Source organism: Terrapene carolina, unplaced genomic scaffold (assembly GCF_002925995.2).
Source record: "Terrapene carolina triunguis isolate 2854851 unplaced genomic scaffold, T_m_triunguis-2.0 Scaffold85, whole genome shotgun sequence".
In the NCBI taxonomy this organism is placed as follows: domain Eukaryota; kingdom Metazoa; phylum Chordata; order Testudines; family Emydidae; genus Terrapene; species Terrapene triunguis.
In genome coordinates, this window is record NW_020664436.1 from 7,433,837 (window position 1) to 7,450,341 (window position 16,505).

Sequence of the window (16,505 nt, forward strand, 5' to 3'; positions counted from 1 at the left end):
CTGTCTAACTTTTGCACCTTTTCCCATCAGCATTTGCTGTTATAGGTTAGTGTGACACTTTATGAACTTTTTCTCACTTCTTACAGTGGAACTCACAATTAGGGTAAATTTGAAGGCCCAATTATTACAACATCGCCCTTATGTTTTATAGTATCCTAATAGATCAAAGTCCTTCTAAACCTTCCTCAAGGGTTTGCGCCCTGGGACAGAATGTCCTTTTTGTTTGCTGCGTCAGAAAGAAGGCCTGGAGTTAATTTAACCACAGCCTTTTTATGCCAAAAGCCCTTTCTTTGGCTGTTGGTCTCTGAAACACCCAGTTTGAACTGGTGTATGCAAGCCTCCACAGAGGTGGTACGCCTCTGGCGGTGTTTACAACCTAAATGATTCACTTCAACAGCCCCTCCCCCATTTTTGGTTCCAGGAGGAGCTGTGGTAACCCTTCCCCATGGACTAGAACACAATCCTACATACCGTCCCTGGTCCACAGTGACACAAAAACCGAATACAATATGTTCCCCCAAAGATACTGCATGTGGTTGCCATGTCTGTCACATCTCCCCCATAAAGAAGTGAGTGTAACTAAGTTGTGTGACCGGCAGCCTAGGGGAAACCAAGGCTTATTCCCTGAGTAGTGTTTCTGCCATTGCCTTACAGAATTTCACATTTCTACTACTCATATAATAAACATTCTGCTAACAAGCTGGCATACATCATTCATGTAATTTCTCTCTTTAGAATATATGGGGCAGATCTGTAGGGGGAGCTCTCTTGTGCCCCCTTTTATTCCTGTCACCCCAAAACCTTTGGGTGTGAACTTGAGACCCGGTCGTCCCACTCCGACCTCCCATCCAGTTCCTAGGGAGTGTGTGAGCTGTCCCATTGCCCCTCAAGGTGTCAGTTAAAAATTCCCCATCCCCTCTTTGGAGTATTCCAGGAAGCAACTCTTTGAACAAAGGAGAGAAAAAAGGCAAGGCTGGCTCCCTGCAACATAGCTCTTAGCTCAATAACAACCAGGAGTCTGGTAGCACCTTAAAGACTAACAGATTTATTTGGGCATAAGCTTTCGTGGGTAAAAACGGCATCCGAAGAAGTGAGGTTTTTACCCACGAAAGCTTATGCCCAAATAAATCTGTTAGTCTTTAAGGTGCTACCAGACTCCTGGTTGTTTTTGTAGATACAGACTAACACGGCTACCCCCTGATACTCTTAGCTCAATGGTTCTCAGCATATTTACCATCATGGGCTGCATATGCAGCTCTCTGTGTGTTATGTGGGCCGCATCCACACAATATATATTCTACCTGTGTGGCCCTGAGGATGTCACATGAGCCATCACTGTGTGCTGATTGAGCCGCAAGTTGAGAACCACTGTCCACTGTGCTTAACAGCATAGGGATTGGGCAAGGGAGATTCTTCAAACCTCTCCCATAGCCAAATTCCTTTCTCTGCCCCACCTCCTTCAAGGTGGGGGCCTGGGCACCCCTGTGGCCTGACCTCAGCTTCTCTGAGGGGCAGGGGAAGAATATTGAGCCCCCACCTCACTGAGTTGGCCTTTTGATCCCTGCACATTGAGTCAAGGTGCACAGCAGTTGTTCCCCCATCAGACCTGGGGTACTTCACATTTTCACGTACCATCAGGCATCACAGACTCGGGGGTGGGGGGAATTCCCCTTTCTTCCTGCCTGTAGTTACCTCTGTCAGCTCCCAGGTCGCTGGCGTTCATTTCACTTGAGCATTTCCCACCGTAGGACATGTGTCATAGACTTGGCAGCACACTGCAGCCGCCTCACTGTCCCCATCTTTGGCTGGAGACACTGCCATCACCAGGCTGTGTACTGTCTCTGGTTCCCAGGTATGGGAGGAAAGAGACCTTATTTCCCTGGCCTGGGCATCAGGACTTAGAGAATTTCCCTTTAAGTCCATAAGACTCCTAGCTCCCCTCAGAAGGAGGTTGTCTCATCCCCTCCTCCCTCAGTCCCTGGTATTTGCTGAAGAGGTAACTTGATCTCAACAGTGTTTCCTCTCTCATACCCGTGGGGATGACACAACCCCCTCCTCCCTGTCAGATACTCCATTTGCATGTTGGCTAACAGCCCTTTGCAGGTTTGGGTTTACAGTTTGGTTCAATGGCTCTCAGCAACCCCACTATACAAATTGTTTATATCCTTTCCATATCCTTTGCTATTGTGGGACTATTATGACTATTATGACTTTGAAGGTAAAAGGGAGTGAAGCAGGACCCTTCCACTCCTAGTTCCAGTACCTATGGGTGTTATTGAAGAAAGCTTGAATTCTCCCAGCAGCCAGTTCGCTGGGGAGCCACCAGCACCGTCTGAGGCACTTGTCACCTACATGACACAGCTAATAAAGCAGGCTATCAGAAAGACCGCTCCTGAATTAAGGTCTGGTGGCAATGTGGAGGAATCCTGGGAGCAACATATGCAACAGGGTTTGCTATGCAATGAATCCTGTCTCAAGCACGCACTAAAAAGACTGGCAAAAATGGGTTGCTTTTAATAGAAGTGTCTACTAACAAGGGTGGAGCAAAACTGTGCTCAATCTGGCCCCAGTTGGGGAAAGCAATTAAGCATGTGCTTCACTCCCTTTGACTTTGATGGGACCTATGTACATGCTTAAAGCTAAGCATGTGTTGTCTAAGCTCTGTCCTGGATAGGTATGGTTCCTGAATCAGGGCTTATGTCTGGAGATAGTTTAGGATTGTCTCTTAACCTAGGAGGTTATCTAATATGAGCTGGCTCTGGTACATGTTTCCCTGCACAAGGTGGCAATGGATATGGTGCCAGTGAGCCGAGTGAGGAAAGAGGCCTTGTTAATAACTGTAAATGGTGCAGAGGCCCTAGGCATGTTCAGTCACACCCACAGATAGGGATGATTCTGAGAAGCGGTGACATCCTCTAAGGTTTTATTGTGCTCCCTGATTTTCACACAAGAGCCCCTAAATGCATAAGAAAGCCTGGAGGAATAGGTCACTGATAGAAGCCTGGAGTAATAGGTCACTGATAGAAGCCTGGAGGAATAGGTCACTGAAGAAGCCTTGAAGAATAGGTCACTGATAGATAAAAGCCTTGAGGAATAGCTCGCTGCCCCAGTCTTGCAACTTTAGCTGCTAAAGGTTCCCTGATGTGATAGTTTGAGGAAGGGCTGCCGTGATAGGAAAGTGCATGTACATCTGTTAAGGGACCAAAACAAACCTGCCTGGTGACTGAAGACGCCTCAATGAAAATTTATTCAAGTGGATTATTGAGATACTGTGCCTGAGGTTATTGTGAGGCTGAGGAAGAGGTAGACTCAAATCAGTTCGCACAGGAAAAGACAACCAACTCTTGTACCAGACTCCAATCTACATAACTGTTTGGGGATTGAGGACATGGCATACATATAAGATGCTAGGGCCCTGCATGAGGATGAAAGGCTTCTCTGTTGTGTCAGCTAATTATCAGGTGCTTGAACCCTGCATGATTTCAAGGATGCTGAAAAATTGGAGTGGGTACAGGAAAGAGCCACAAACATGACTCAAGGGCTGAGAAAATATGTGACAGTAAGAGGTTTAAGAAACTCAATCTGTTAAATTTATCAGAAAGAAAATCAAGAGATGACATGATTATGTGTAAATACCTTCACAGGAAGAAAATACCAGGTGCCAAAGGGCTCTTTAATCTAGCAGAGAAAGGCATAATAAGACCCATTGGCTGGAAGATAAAGCCAGACAAATTCAAATTAAGAATAAGGCACAGTTTTTAACAGTGAGGGTGATTAACCTCTGGAACAAACTACCAAGGCAAGTGGTGGATTCTCCATCTCTTGATGTCTTCAAATCAAGACTAGGTGCCATTCTGGAGGAGATGCTTTAGCTAAACATAATTATGATTATGGGCTTCATACAGGGGTACCTGGATGAGGTTTTATGGCCTGTGTAGTACAGCAGGTCAGACTAGATGATCTAATGGTCCCATTTGACCTTAACATCTGTGAATCAATGAAGGCACCATGTAATTACTGCTGAATCATGTCAATAGGTAGATTTCACTTAGCTCCAACCAAGATATATGGGGGTAGTTTTATTATTATTATTATTATTATTATTATTTATTTGTTTATATTCCTATGGTGACTAGGAGCCCCAATCGTGGAGCCCAACCCCCACCATGTTAGGTGCTGTACAAACTCAGAACAAAAAGACCCTTTGAATCTCTTTCAAAGGCAGAGGGATTTAGGGTCTAGAACACAGAGGTTCTACAGGGAAACTTCTAGGACCAGCCAAACTTGGCTGGGGGCAGGAGGAGGGGTGCCTGGAGAAATTAAGCTGATATATAACTTATCAATAAACGCATGCTCCAGGCAGGGCCGCCCAGAGGGGGGGGCAAGTGGGGCAATTTGCCCCAAACCCCGGGCCCCGCAGGGGCCCCCACGAGAATATAGTATTCTATAGTATTGCAACTTTTTTTTTATGGAAGGGGCCCCTGAAATTGCTTTGCCCCAGGCCCCCTGAATCCTCTGGGCGGCACTGGCTCCAGGAAAGGCGGGGGGTTTGGACCTTATACAGTATGTGTATATTCTAGTTAGAGCAAAGTGGGGACTGCACTTGCATCAACTGAACATTGTCCAGTGTTTGGGCAAAAGTGCAGAGTGCACCATTAGTCCAACCATTTCCTAACTAATGCAAACAAAAGAAATCTATGACTGCAGAGAAGGAATCCAGTAATGCTGTTCTGTCCATTCACCCTGTACATCATACTTTGCAATAGTACCACCAAATTGCATGGAAAGCAGACAGGTGCTGAAATGAATGTATCACCCTGCCACTCTGCTTCCCCTGAGAAACACATCTCCGCTAATGAAACTGACGAATATCTGGAACACATACAATGGACTCCCTATTCCCTGATGGGAAGATGCAGTCTCAACCTGACCTATACAAAACAGAAAAATAAACATGTCTTCAATGATGCCAGGGTAAATCAGGAGTAACTCCACTGAAGTCAATGAAATGACGCTGGTATAAGAGCTGAATCAGTCACAGGGTGTGTTAGAAATAAGGAAACTCTTGGGAACATGAGGGAAGTCTGTGATCTGTAAAACTGATTTCCAGTGTTTGATTCTATGTTTACATTTCCTTTGGCTTTAGATCATTATTAGTTGATTAGTTTATTTATTGGTTACAGTTTATTTACATAGTTAATGAGCATGTGTCTAATCACACAATGAAGATACTGAAGTGTAATCACCTCATTACAGCATGTAACTATGACACAGATTACTTGTGTGACCCAAAGAATCCTGTCTACATTCAGCAAACAATTTCCAATCTGCCACAGCTGGGGCATTTTCAAACCGCTCTTTTGCCAGCTCCCAAAGCAATGAGTCCAGAATGGGCAAAGCTACCAGGGACATTTGGTTTAAAGGGACCAAGATTATCCTGCAGTTACTATTGGAAAGCAAAAAAAAGGGTATGAACAATGGGAGCAAGTTTCTTTTTCATTCATAGCTTTATGAGTAAAATCCATCAGTGGGCAGAGGGCCAGTGCAAAGCTTATGCACCAACCACGTCCCACTGACACTGAGGGGGTAAGTGGGAATTAAGTGTGCACAGGCCTTGTTCTGTCTCTCACCCCAAGTGAATTTAGCCCTGATGAAAGATACTGAACGGGTGGCCCTGGAGATGAAGGCCTTAATGTATGTACAAAAAGGCCACATCAGCATGAGCCTCCAATACACCTTGCTGCCCCACAGCTGTGGCTGGGCCTCCATCTTGTCCTATCAGGAACACGTCTAGGAGGCAGTTCATCTCCATGCCTATAAAGGCACCAATGACTTCCCTCTGTGACAGTGGGTCTGTCATGTGGAAACTTATCTACTTAGAGCAAGACTAGGAGGCAATAACTAATTTCACACAGACCACCAACCAACTGTCTCTCATTGTTGACCTGCGGCCAGATTGTAGCCAGCACTAAATTCACTTTAACAACGGCTGGTCTCAGTGTCATGGGAAGGTAAAGAGAGCCAACGTCACTGAAGGCTCATCCTCACAAATCGTAATGGAGGACTATGTAATAACACAGTGATAGCCAAAGCATTATAACACCGTTTGGTGCTTCCTGTGGAGAAAGGATGGAGCCATGTTAGGGAATTGTGGAACAGCCCTCTACAGAACATGTGGCATTAGCCTCTCCCCAACATCCAGGCAAGTTGAACTCCCAGGGGCTTCCCATGTGTCTCTGGCCTGACAATGTTGTATGGCTGGGGTGTTATTGTAATGCATAACTAGGGGTCTCCCAGGTAGGAAGCTGAGGGGCTGGAGAAGATGACAGAGTGTTTTAAAGCAGCTAACGATCAAGAGGAAAAGTGACTAAAGGAGCTGTTGTCTTGGCTAGGACAGCAGGGGCGTCTCAGGTGCGGTTTCTGCAGAATGGCATTGTCTGTGTGCGGTTTTGACCACCTCTGTTCAAGATAAACATGACTTGTGTACATTTACACAGGAAAATACCCTGCTGGACACTGTCTCACTGAATTCTCTGCCAGCAGGACACTGCCCTGCCAGGGCAATGATATGTAGAGTATTCTTATGCACCTGTGAGGATCTGGGGGCCCAGTACCCAGGCCTGGAGGGCTCCAGGGGAGTGATGCTTCCATGCTGCCACCCAGCAGCCACGGCAGAGCTGTGATCAACACACTATAGATCCTGGGAGACTAATCCCCACAGGAAGTACCACTCACAGCAACATCCCTCCCACCCCACACCCCCCACCTCTGATTGGTTCAATTGCACTATTTAATCAAGGAAGGAGTTCCAGGAAGCTGTCTGTGCAAGCCGGCAGTACCTGGCCTGCTGCTACAACAGACCCCCCCCACCCTCCTTCCCTGCTCTGAACTCTGGCACCGTTCTCTGGCTTTGACCCCTGGCTCCACTCCTGACTTGACTTTGACCATTGGTTTGACTCCTAACTCTTTGCTCTGGCTCCGACCCCTGGCCTGACTCCCAACTCCAACTTTTGCTCCAACCACCAAGCCCTACTCTTGTTCTGACCACTAGATCTAACTCCTGGTCTTACCCACTCGGCCAGACTGCCCAAATCCTGGTCATGATAGCACCTCCCAGAATACTGTCCCTCCCACACTACAAGAAAAACTACTACTCCTAGCCCTGGGACCCCAAACCCATGACACTGAATGTTCCAGACAGAGCAGCCCAACCACATACAGGGTCAGGCAATAGTTTGCTGGGATATCTGTCCTGTGACTACATTTGTTTATTATTTTTGTTTAATTGCAGCTATCATGTGGTATCTGAGCACTATCCAACAATGCAGTTTGCAACATGACTGGTATCTGTTGCAAATGATATGGTGCCTCCTCTGTTCCTCTTCTCTCCCCAGAGGGAAACATTATGTGTGGGGGGGTTGTTATTGTTATGAGGTGCTTTGTGTTTTATTAGCGAGGGCAAGGATGTCTTGCAGTTGGAATGGAAAGCGGAGAGGTTGGAGGTGGTTCTTAGTTTTGGGTAGAGTGCACCTACCATGGCACAGATCATTCTGGGTGAAGCGTGCCCATCATACCATTGAATATTCCAGATACACCTGGTTCGAGTGCACCCACCATGGCACAGAACAGTCCCGGCAGAGTGTGCCTGCCACACCATGGAACATGCTGGGTAAGGAGCCCCAGCCTTGTTACAGAACGTTCTGTGCTCTGTGTGCCCAGACAGGGGGAAGAGGTGTCAGTCAGTGGAAAGTAACAAACAGAAGCCATAAAGATCGCACCGTCTCTATGGGTCACCAAGTGGGCAAGCCAGCAGCAGGCTCCAAAGGCCAGCCTGAGTGCTGCCATGACTTCAGTGCCCACGTGCATGGAGGCCCTGTCTGCTGTCTCCAGTTCAGGCTATTTGTTCCATCCCAAATGCAGGACCCTGAGCTCAGGTTCCCAGTGCCCTCCCAAATTCAGACCTCCAGGGGTGTCCCAGGTTTGACTCCTGACTCCTGTGGGTCCCTCCTTGGACTGGAGGGACAAACATTCAAACTAAAGCTACGTGAGAAGAAAATGATAAATGATGTTTCCTAAAGCACTTCTGGGAATTCCCAGCCTGACCTCGGATCCCCTAGGGGAGAAGCAAAGGAACCAGATCTCTGACTTCCCCTTCCTCTCCTGTGGAGTGCAGGCTGACTGAGAGAACATACTGATTCATTAAATGTGAGGACACTTGCAGTTCTTTGTATCCCTTGTGCAGAAAGAGGCCCTGAGCCCAGGCTGCTGAGCTCAGCTGAAAACTGGGCATCTCCCACTACCATCAAGACAGGGAAATTTGTGTCAGATGAGGAATGACCCTGCTCTGAGACCTCCAGCTGCTTCCTATCCCCAGCCAGGCCCAAGACAGCACTAACTTCCCAACTCCCTTTCCCTGAATCAATTACCACATTTATCACAAAATACATTGGCCTAAATAAGTGCCACGTCGCCGACAAATAGGCAAAAACATTACACAACTCAAATAAATGAGACAAGGTCAGCACACAGCAGAAGGCTCTGTAGAGAATGGCTCTAAAGGAGCTCCCACCTATCCAACCCCAGCCTCTCCCAGCAGGAAGCGCTGTGGGGTCTGGGGAAGAAGTAGTGACTGTAGGGGAGCTCACAACTCTCAGCAGGAGGTGCGGCCAGGAATGGGGCAGAAGCACTGACTTGCTGGGAGCACCCAGCTACTCCAGTCCCAGCCAGCTCAAAGTGCACTTATGCTGTGCACAGGCCGTAATTCTGTATAGGATTTATGGGGTTGGCATGTGAAAACATCAGACTGTAACCACCAGCACGAGATCAGGTGTGACTCTTTAGTGAAACCACAGGTGTGGCCCCATTGTCTGTGACTAATGTGTGCTTTGATGGAAAAGTTTTACTCATTTGTTCCTATTGTTCCTTCATAGGCTGATTCAGGCTCTTCACTCTGTTTATATAAGGATTTTGGTGTGATCAGGAGGTCAGGAAAATTCCTCTTTTCCTCTCTCAATGCCCTCCATGCCCTGCAGTTGCCCCTTTCCTCTCCCACCCCAAAACACGCAATTTCATACAGTACAATTTAATTATGACGAGCATTGCTCATTCATACAGAAGGCTCCATAGTCCATACACACTGTCTATGTTGCTTAGCCTGTGTAGCCTGCAGGGAACCGCTGTACATGAGGGTCACACAGTGGCTGGCCCTATAAGGGAAGATAACTCTTAACCCCACCTGTGACACAGGTAACGCCCCTCTCCCCAGATGGGGAAAAGAGGTCACATGAGCTAATCAGACCGCTGGGATAAAAGAGGGGGAGAGATGGGAAAGAGAAGGAAAGCCTTCAGAGAAGGAAGCCCAGCTCACCTGCCTGCCCTGGGAGCGAGTTCGCTAGAGAGCAGGGAACACCCTCAAAGGAGTTCAGGAGGGGCTGAATGAGAGAGACTGAAAAGAGCCTGGGAAGGGCGGAAAGCTGCTAGGCCCTGGGAAGGAGGGTGGTGGGACTCCTTTGTCAAAGAGTAAATCTTGCTTGGGTTAGTGAGACAAAGAGCTGGGACTGTGGGGCCAAAGGATCTGTTGTTGATTAAAGACTGAATAAGTAAGATCCCACACAAGGGAATCTTATTGTAAGGATTCTGGTCTTAGAGTCAGCCATTGCAAAGAATCTAAGAGGGAACTGAGGGCAGGGCTGGATTTAGGGGCAGGTTACCCAGGCAACCGCCTGGGGCACCGGGGTCGGGGGGCCCTGGGCTCGGGGTGCTGTAAAGTATTCAAACGTTTAAGAAATGGATGGGGGGGTGCCGAAGATGCTTCTCGCCTGGGGCACCATTTGGTCTAGGGCCAGCCCTGACTGAGAGCAGAGTGCCTGCAGGGTCATCTCAGGCCACAATGGCGCGGGCTGGGGAAGCACCCATTCACAATGAGGTAGGGAAAGACAGGGCAATGGCTGAGAATGAGCATGGGAGGATCAGGAGGCTCAGGGAACAGATTTGCATTAGAAACAGGGCTCAAAGTCCTGGTCCAGGAAAAGGAAATGGGATTTTAGCCAGGGAGTCAAGCTGAGAGAGCCAGAGAAATTAATCCAGGGGGCGTACAAGCATGGCGATAGGATCAGTAGTGGGCTAGTGGTGGAAAACTGGGGAGCACTGGCCTGGAGAACAAGAGACTGAAGATATGGGTTGGGAAGGGCAAACTTGCAGAGAGAAGCATGGACACTGGAGAACAGGAAGAGATGTGGGGAGGGCTGCTCATGGAGGCTCATTAGAAACTGGGGGGATTTTTTTCCTGGGTTTTGAAACCAGCTGGAAGCCCAGGGCACATTTTGGAAGCAAAATCAACAACGTGTTCTCGTTTCGTGGTCTGGGGTGGAGGGGGCTGTGCTGGTGCAGTTTGGACTGGCTGGACCCTAGATGGGATTTATGGACAGCGTCATGCAGGACGATGGCAGAAGGAAGCTTGGTCTCAGCAGAGGAGGATTTGAGATGGTGTCCAATGTGGTGACATTTCAGAGGTGACAGGAGGCAAGATGATGGGCAAAGAAGGCTGGAGGGTGAAGTGGAACCGCTTGGTCCCTGACACTAGGAGTAAAAGTGGAGGCGACTTAATGAGAGTTTGCTCTTTACGGCAATTCCCCTGCACTCTCACCTGGGGCCTTTACAGAAAACCAGGGCAAGCCCCAGACAGGAGAGCTCAACGGGAGCACCTGGATGTGTTGGGCCACAAGTTAAGTATCTAGGGCCAAAGTCCGATGAAGTTAATAGGAGCTTTACCATTGATTTTAATGGGTGCTGAATCAGGCCTTTAGTTAGCTGGCCACTTATTACCAATGTATTACATGTATTGCTGAGCACCTTGCTTAACTGAGCCATTTAGGATGCACCCATCTCTCTTTCAAATCCTTAAGAAGCAAAAATCTGGAGCCATCCTTAGAACATAGGTAAAGTTCCCATTGCAACAATGCATCCATTTCTGATGGAAACCAAGATCCAGTTCAGCACTCTGTTTCATGATAGAAAGGGCAAAACAGGTATCCTCGGTCTAAGGCACTTTTATTTCAGATGGTGAGCACTTGTACTGTCATGTGGTCATGGAACAGATTTGTATGAACCTTCTTGGGCAGCCCAGTTTATGCAGAATAGCCCATAGACCCTCTCTGTTGACTGAATCAAAAGCTTTGGTCCAGGTCCATGGCTAGGTGCTAGTACTGCTGAAAAGGATCTGGGGATTGTAGTGGATCATAAACTGAATATGAGTCAACAATGTGATGCAGTTGCAAAATAGGCTAAAATCATTGTGGGGTGTATACAAATCATCCGTCTGTTCCATGATCACATGACAGTACAAGTGCTCGCCAGTGGTGACTTTTCTGACGCTTTTGAAATCTCGAATGGAGTGAAGCCAAGCTATGTACTTGCTCCAGTGCTGTTCAACTTGTTCTTTGCCTGTGTCATAGGATCATAGAATCCTAGAATATCAGGGTTGGAAGGGACCTCAGGAGGTCATCTAGTCCAAGCCCGTGCTCAAAGCAGGACCAATTCCCAACTAAATCATCCCAGCCAGGGCTTTGTCAAGCCGGGCCTTAAAAACCTCCAAGGAAGGAGATTCCACCACCTCCCTAGGTAATGCATGTCCTCAGCCATGCCACAAGGGACTTGGATCAGGGGATATACATCCGCTACCAACTCGCTGGCTCCATCTTTGATCTTCGAAGACTCAGTGCTAAGACCAAGACGCTGGAGAGAGTTCTCGTCGAGGCACTTTTTGCAGATGACTGCACCTTGGTGGCCCATAGACATGATGACCTTTGGGTCATCATTGATAGATTTTTCTGAAACATCCCAGCTCTTTGGCCTCACCATCTGTCTCGGGAAGACAGAGGTCTTGTTCCAATCCAATGCCCCAGTGCCAGCCATCTTTATCTAAGGCATACAGCTGGAAAATGTGGCTCAGTTCAAGTATTTGGGCAGCACCATCTCAAGTGACAGTTCCCGTGATAAGGAAATTTCCTCCAGAATTAGTAAAGCCATCCAGGCCCTCGGCCAACTCTGAACAAAAGTTCTTAACCAACACAACATTCGTCTCTCCACCAAATTGAAGATCTAAAGTGCAGTGGTCCTAACATTTCTCCTGTATGGTTCTGAGACCTGGACTCTTTACAGACGGCACATTAAGCAGCTTGAACAATTTCAATAATGAGCATTCACTGGCAGGACCGAGTGACCAATAGTAAGGTCCTTGAAAGAGCAAACACAACCAGCATGGAGGAAATGCTACTGAGAGCACAATTTAGGTGCACCAGACATGTCATCAGAACAGAAGACCACTGTTCCCCAAAATAGATCTTGTATGGTGAGCTGAGTCAAGGCAAAAGAAAGAAGGGTCATCCATATAAGCACTTCAAAGATAATCTGAAGAGCAGTCTCCAGTGGGCTGGCATCAATCCCAAAGAACTTGAGCAAATGGCTCAGAACAGGACTCACTGGCGGTCTCTGACAAGATCAGCGTGTAACAGGTTTGAGCAGGATCAACAAATTCATCTCCAGGCTGCAAGTGAAAGGTGCCACAGAGTTGCATCATCAAACATCATAGTTACAGACTTCCCATGCCCTCAGTGCGGCCGACTCTGTGTATCGCCATTCGGGACTTCGGAGTCATATGCATAGCCATAGATGAGAACTGCGACAATATTGTCATCATCGTCAGCAGCGGACTACCAACAATCAACACAAGCACCTAGCCAGTTATGCCCCATTTTTTAGTTGTGTATCTGACTTTTCCTTCCTAAGTGAAGTACTTTGCACTTGTCTTTATTGACTACATCCAATGTTCTGTCCTGTAGGATGGGGGTCTCACTGCTATGGGCTGGCCCAGCCAGCCTGCTACCACAGTGAGAATTGTTCTCAGTGAGTCACAGCTCCTGGAATTGCAGTGAGTGTCACGTTCCCCTCTACACAAATTGCACCCTTTGTACCAGCCACAGGATCCCAAGCTGGACCAGTATCTCACTCGCTGGCCTGCCAGTGTCATAGAGGGGAGCAATGGAGAAGGAGGGGAACCTCTCCCAGTCCTGGAAGGATCTGATACCAAAGTCCTTTCGGCTTTACTGAACCTCAGAGACACAGGTACTCACCAGTTAGTACATGTCTATAGCAGCATACTACAGGAGAGCTCCATCCCAAAACTTCCCCTCTCAGGGATGAAGCCATGTTTACACAGTGTGGGCTGATGTGTCCCCTGCTCCAAACCTTAGGACTCCCTTGACAAATCTGTAAACCCTACAAGGAGGGGGATGAGTGAGTTAGCCCGAATAACGTCATGTTTAACTAGACTATTGCAGTAGTTTAACCCTTGGCCAGTTGGCCAATCTCACAGACCTCACATCCTTCTAGGGCTGAGCTGTTCTGCTGATGAGTGATCCCTGTCAGCTGACCCAGGAATGGGTTTGAGCTGTACACAGGGATGTCACCCGCCAGCTTTTCATTTGGCCAGGAGGATGGGTCAGCCTGGTGTAAAATCTGTCTTGGAGAGGAACATCTAGATTTTTGCCACGCAGAGTGGGTGGTTTCATTAGGTGGGGATGAGCGGAGAGGGGCGGGGTCACTTCATTAGGGAAGTGAGGATAGGAAGCAGTTCTGGGAGAATACCTGTTGCAGAAGTAGAGAAGTGTTTAATGCCCATTAGAAATGGTAGCGAGTGTGATGTAATAGGGAGTCTGGGAGTCAGGACTCCTGGGTTCTATTCCTAGATTGGGGACGAGAGCATGGTGTACAGTATTAGTGCAGGGGACTGAGGTTCAGGGCTCCAGGGTTCAAAGTCCAATTCTGGGAGGGAGTCTGGGCTGGAGGTGGAGAAGGAAAGAGACTGAATGTCTGAGTTCTAATCCCAGTTTCACCACTGAAGCAGTGTGAGGTCTTAACACCTAACCTCTCCGTGCCTCAGTTTACCCCTCTATAAAATGGGGAGAATGAAACTGACTCACCTCACTGGGTGCTCTGGGGTGTAATTAATGCCTGTAATGAGCTTTGAGAGCCTCTGATGAAAGGGGAAGGAGAAGTGTGATCATTACATGTAGAGAAGCCAGCATGATTCAGTGGGAGGAGCTGCCCTGTCTAGAACGTAGGCCAGGCGGGTGCTCGCGGCGGGGGGTGGGGAGGGTGTTGTATCAGACTCTACTCATGTCCAGAACCAGCTGCAGCTCCAATCCACCAGGGTAATACCCTGGCAGAGCTCTGCTGCGTCAGTGTGTGTTTGTGTTGCCTAATCCCCACCAAGCAGCATCTCTGACATGGCAGCAGCATGATTAAGATGATACAGCATTGCTGTCACAACCATGTAATTACAGGTTTCCTGTGTCACTCCCTGCTGGGAGGTCAGCAACTTGCCTGCCCTGCCTCCCTCAACAGCTCCCCATATACCTTTTAACCTCCCTGCCAGCACAAGCCTCCAGCAGGGAAGGGAGGAGCGCAGCACTCAGCCTGGGGAGGGGAAAGGCAGAGGGAAAGGAGCAGTGGAAATGAAGGGGGAGGAATGACTTTGCGAGGGAAAAAGGAGGACAGAGAGTGAGTGGAAAGAAGGAAGAGAGAATGATACAGAGATCTGGAGGAGGGATAACAGGGAGAGGCAAAGAACAAGGGAGCTCCTTCCCTTTGTGCTTTGCAGCTGGAGTCTAGTGATCACCCTGCCCCAGGAGAAGTTCTGGGGGGAAGTGTAATATATGGGGGGGGGCTGTGCTGTGTACAGCCTGGGGTACACCCTGCAACCATCAAGGGGGGACCGGGCTTTGGAGAGAGGGAAACAGAGGACAGCTGCTGTGTGTATTTCAGGGGACTGCTCCTAAATATTTAAATTCTGACCCCAGTAGGGACTTATCTGCTCAGATCTCCCAGTGAGACAGGAGGCATTGTTCCCATGGTCAGGGCCTGCACAGGAGTTTGCCAGGTGTGATGGAAGTGGGCTATTCTGCCTGCCCGATGGGAAACCTATATTACAGTAAGTCCAGAGGGAGCAGGAGGAGTCCAAATACAATCTGCATCACCTTGGTTCATGATCTCCCAAAGGCCATGGACGTGGCAAACCCATTCAGATGCATTAACAGCTGACTCCAGCCTTCTCCCCTAACCCAAGTAGAATGTCCTAGGAGGCCCCAACATTGCTGGTGACTCATTGGTAGTAGTACATGCAGCATACCAACAGGCAAGTAAAAATTCACAATATTATGTTGTAAACAATCTTTATCCAGAGCCACCTCATAAACTTCTTGCTTGAATGTCTGGATAAACCTTTCCACTCATCCATTTGTGGCTGGATGGGAAGGTGCTGATATGCCATCTTTGATATAATTTCTTTTGACAAACAATTGAAACTCTTCAGACGTGAACTGAGTTCCATTGTCACTTACAATCTTTTCAGGGGCTCCTATCCGTGAAAATAATAGTCTTAGCACTTCCATCATCTGCACTGAATTAGTTGAATTAAAACAGAATACTGAAGGTCATCTAGAATGGGCATCTACTGAAATCAAAAACATATGACCTATTAATGGTCCAGTGCAATCTATGTGGATTTGCTGCTATGGAGCAGTTGGTCTCACCCAAGGATGCAAAGGAACATATTTAGGGATGTGTTGTGTTTGCTGATAACCAGAGCTGGCCAGACAATGCAAATCCTTTCCTTTGAAAAATGTAACATTTTTGCAAAAGAATTCATCCCAAATCAGGACAGTCAGAACCTAATGGACTTTTTCACCCTGTCAGCTGCCTGCCTGGAAGGCTCTTGTCAACTGATACGAGTGCTGCAGGCGAGCAACCAAGGAGCTGTCATTTCAATTATCCCAACAGAAAATTGAAATTTTCCCATGGAAAATTTTGATTTTACGATGCAGGCATTTTCCATCGAAAAGTCATTCCAGCAGAAAATTCCCAACCAGCAATACTGATGACCTTGACAGTGTTTTGCCATTCCCTAGGTTTGTATATCAGGCCTAAGCCTTCGCACCCAACTTATGGCATTTCCCCCATGTGGAACAGGTGCAGGAATTTCACATGCGATGGGAGATTGTACTGAGAGGTCTGTTGCCTTTGCTTCTAGATCCCTTACTTCAGCAGACAGTAACTATGTTCAAATTGATAGAGAAGCTCTGAGTTTAGTCTGGGGAGTTAAAAAGTTTCATCAATATCTGTATGGAAAATGATTTTATTCTGGTTACTGATCAGCAACTTTTGGATTCATTTTTTAACCCAAAGGCAGGAGTACTGGCAGTGTCTGAAGCATGATTATGAAGATAGGCACTCACGGTCGCAATATTGAGTTGAAAAGCACCAACCAACATGAGAATGCAGATTGCTTGTCAGGCCTGCCACTGGAGATAGTGAAGGGGAACCAGAGACAGTAGATATGCTATATATGGCTCAGATTGAACCATTGGCAGTTATAAATACCAGGGTACAACACGAAATTTAGAATGATCCACTGCTGGCTAAAGTGTATAGCATTCTGATGAATGGAT